Genomic DNA, 4,630 nt, shown 5'->3' on the forward strand with positions numbered 1-4,630 from the left:
GAGAACTTTTTACAATCACTCACTCCTCCCTAAATAGAATTCTAAACTTAGAACTAGAGGAGAGATTCTCTCAAGTGATTGCTATAGAATTTTCTCATTTTTAAGCTTTTTGTGTTTGTGTTTGTTAACTAGGGATGAGAGGGGTATTTATAGGCCTCAAATGGATTCAAACTTGGAGCCTAAAAGTGTCTCATCCCTAGTTTTCGGGGTACTAGCGCTACCATCGCCTGTGCTGGGCGGTACCACCGCCTGCAGCACTGACACTAAGCGGTACCACCACCCAATCTAGCGGTACCATTGCTTGGGAGACTGTGTCTGGGCGGTACCACCGCCTAACAGTCTTAGAGACTGAGTTTGGGCGGCACCACCACCCAAACCAGCCCGCTTGACACAGTCTCGAAGACTGTGACACCGATGGTTCCATCTGTTGGGTTACTATTTAGGCATTTCACTTGGCCCAACACAGCCCAAACTTGGGCCCAATTGACCTCTAATTGAGTTGGCCTAATTCCAACCCAATAACGCCTAAAACATACTTCAATCTAGATAATTATTACAAAGCCAATCAAATGTTGTCCGGCATGTCATTGGTTCATCGATGCCTCGTCTGATTTTTCGACGCATCGTCCTCTCTTGCAGCCTATTGCCCAATCGACTAGTTGATCTCTATAACTCTGATTTCCTTGGTGCAATTTCTGCTCTTCTTGGCCCAATGCCTGATCTTATAGCCCGAGGCCTTCTATCGATACGTCGACCGATCCTCCAGCTCGACGTTCAATCTTCTAACATGTTCCACTCCGGCCCAACATGATTCTTCCTGCTTTAATTGTCTCTCCCTGATCGAAGCTTCCTATATCACTCAAAACGTAGATCAGATAAATACTATCAATTGGTTCATCATCAAAATTTGAGATTCAACACTATTATCATATTTACATTTATGTTTATGTATATTATAGTTGAATGTAATAATAAGATTGTTTTACCAAGATAAATTTCAAGGTTATTATGGACTACAATAGAAAATACTAATAATATTATAATATATAAAATAAAGTATGACATTGATGACATACAATTGCTACGACTCACATTAGTAGTTAGACTTAATATAATATTATTATACTTTTTTGACTTATTAGCTTGTTTTATAATATTATAGATTTGATTCGATTCTGATAAAGGTTATCAATCAGGAAATCTAATTATAGTATGATTCCTTAGTAGATGACATTGGGAGAGACTATCCTAATTATTTATCCTAGATTCTTTACTCTTGTGTATAAATAGAAGAACTTGATGGGAAGGACTTGTTGAATCTCGGATTTTGATGATGAAACTAATTGATTGTGTTTAGATATTTAACTGCATTTTGAGTGATGCAGGTCTACTCGATCAGGATTAGACAGTTAACGCAGGAGGAATTGACGTTGTGCCGGAGGAGATCACGTTAGGATATTGGATAGCAGAAGGCTTCGGACGTCGGGGATCGGGCCAAGAGCGGAATTGCGCCAAGGATATTGGGGTTGCGGAGGTCAACCGCCGATTGGGCAACAAGTCACAAGAGAGGATGATGCGCCGAAGAATCGGACAAAGCGCCAACCAATGACGTGCCGGGCAACAGAATGTCAATTCGCTTTGTAATAATTGTCTAGATCAGAGTAGAGTTTTGGCTTGTGTGTGCAGGATTAACTACGATAATGACGAAGACATAAAGCGAAACAAAGTGTCGGAGTCAAGCGCGAAGGATTTGTTGTGAGTTCGAGAGTTTGACGAAAGTCCGAAGGTTCGTCGGGAATGAGTAGGGAGCTTGCCGAAGGGTTTTCGTAAGCTCGCCGGAAGGTTCGTTAGAAGTTCGCAGAGCTCGCCGAGAAAGATCGGAGCTTGCCGAAGAAGCTCATTGGAACTTACCAAGATCAAATCGTGAAGTCTAGGAGCTTGCTGGGAGTCCGTAGAATGGTTTCTGAGAGCTCGTCAGAAGACTATCGGAAGTTCGCCGGAAGCTTGCCGAAAAAAGTCTTGACTTGCGGACTTTGTAATAGCTTAGAAAATGTCTTTAAATTCGTAGTTAGCATGTTAATTAGGGTTAGGATTAGGTGTTAATCCTATAACTCAAGTTGGGGCCAATTGGGCCCGAGTTCGGACTAGTTTGGGCCAAGTTTGGAGCCCAACCAATGAGCTGAAATAGTGTAGACGGTGGCACCGCCTAGAACCCGAGAACCAAGTGGTGGCACCGCTTGGCTGGGCGGTGGCACCGCCTAGCACCCGAGAGCTAGGCGGTGGCACCGCCAGTACACTGTTAGTGTCAGACACTGATAGGCGGTGGCACCGCCACTGACAGGCGGTGGCACTGCCAGCATCGGGAACCAAAGAGAATTCAAATTTTGGAGCCCAAATTTGAATCCTCTTAAAGCCTATAAATACCCCTCCATTCTCAGTAGAGAACACAACCTTTTGAGAAGTAAGAGATTGAGATAAAAGTCTTAGCAAAGTCTTTAGTAAGTTTTTGTTTTCAATTACTTGAGTGTTCACCTCCTTCTTTCTCTTTGAAAATTTGTAAGAGAGTGAACCACTTGTAAAAGGTTGTAAGAGGGATATTTGTCCTTCCCCTTCAAAGTGATTTGCTAGTGAAGTTGGGAGCCTCATCGAAGAAGGCTTCGCAAGTGGATGTAGGTCGCATGACCGAACCACTATAAATCGGTTTGCGTTTATCTTATTGTCATTTATATTACTGCAAACCATCTTCATTTTGATGCTCTACTTCTTTGTCTCCTTCTTACGTATCCCTTCAAGTTAAAACGCAATTGAAACGGTTTCAAACGAAACGTTGCTTTTATCGTACGAAGTTTCCGAAAGTGTTTAAATAGTCAAAAGTTTATCATACTTTACCGCTGCACTAATTCACCCCCCCCCCCCTCTTAGTGCCACTCTGATTCTAACAATTGGTATCAGTGCACGGTATTTCTCATTTCGGATTTACACCCGAGAGAAATGTCTCTTCATGGCTTTCAAGAGGGCTTATCGGTTGTTCGTCCACCGTTGTTTAACGGATTGGACTACACTTATTGGAAAACTCGAATGAGAGTTTTCTTGATTTCTATGAATTTGGATTTATGGAATATCGTTAAAAACGGTTTTCAACTGCCCTCTAAACCGATGAATGAATGGTTGGATTTGGAGAAGAAATATTTTTCTTTAAACGCAAAGGCTATGAATGCCTTATTTTGCGCTTTGGATAAAAATGAGTTCAATCGGATTTCTACATACGAAACGGCTTTTGATATTTGGCGAACACTTGAAATCACACACGAGGGAACTAGTAGAATCAAAGACTCGAAAGTTAACATTTTATTGCATGATTTTAAGCTTTTTCGAATGCAACCAAGCGAGACTATAGGCGACATGCACACCCGTTTCACGGATGTCGTCAATAATCTAAGAGTTCTTGGTAAATCTTTTTCAAATTTTGATCTTGTAAGCAAGATCTTAAGATCCCTTCCAAAAAGGTGGGATCCTAAAATAACCGCAATACAAGAAACAAAAGATTTAAATATTTTTCCACTTGAAGAACTAATTGGTTCGTTGGTGACATATGAAATGGTGCACAATACATATGATGAACATGATGAATGAAATCACCTTCCAAAGAACATGAAGGATTTAGAACTCCGGATAAATGAATACCACTTGAGCGATGACTCAAGTGATGAGAACAATGATGAACTTGAACTTCGAACACTAAATCTTAATAAGTTTATTAAACAAAAATCTAAAATAAACAATGAACTTGAACGGAGGAAGAGGCCAAAGAAGAGGAAGGCAACCAAGGATGAATCAAAAACTTCCAAAGGCGAAACGGCTAATTGGGCTTTGATGGGCTTCGACTACAATGTAAGTAACTCAACTCTCTTGAATTATTTTGAAATTACTTGAAGTTTTACATGAGTGCTTAATTTAGATAGTAGGAATAGGAAATAAAAAATTATTTTTAAAAATTATATCATGTTTTTATTTTTAGCATCTTTGAAAAATTAAAAAAATTGATCATGAAAAGTATATTGCTAAGGTTTCTTGCATGTTATGTTTTGAAATGTTGAATGATGTATGCAACATTAGGGATGATAATTATATGATATGTGATAATGCTTAGGATTAATCTATGCATGTGTATCTTGATAATTTTATGTCATGCATGAGTTTTTAAAGTAAATGTTGATTTGAAACTCACATTTTAGATTAACATGTTTTTGGTCTAATCATTTTTATGATAAATTAAGATGACATTCTCATGATATATTAAGATGACATAATGCATGTACATCTATGTATTAATTTCTTGATAGTCTTTTGATGATAAATGTGATATTATGACGTGTTTGGTCTTGACGACTTCATGACGAAACTTATATTTCGATTTTAAATAATGATACATGTTTTCACAAAAGACTTAAATACCCTCACATTAAATCAATTGTATGAAATAGAAATGAATTTTCTATCCTATTGAAATTAATGAATTTATTTTGCCAATCTTGTGAATCTCATGAAAATAAACATGATGAATATTTTGAAAATAAATGAGTGTTTCATGCATTTGGTCTTAATGATTTCTTTTGAACATACTTTTTGA

This window comes from Musa acuminata, chromosome BXJ1-9 (assembly GCF_036884655.1).
Source record: "Musa acuminata AAA Group cultivar baxijiao chromosome BXJ1-9, Cavendish_Baxijiao_AAA, whole genome shotgun sequence".
In the NCBI taxonomy this organism is placed as follows: domain Eukaryota; kingdom Viridiplantae; phylum Streptophyta; class Magnoliopsida; order Zingiberales; family Musaceae; genus Musa; species Musa acuminata.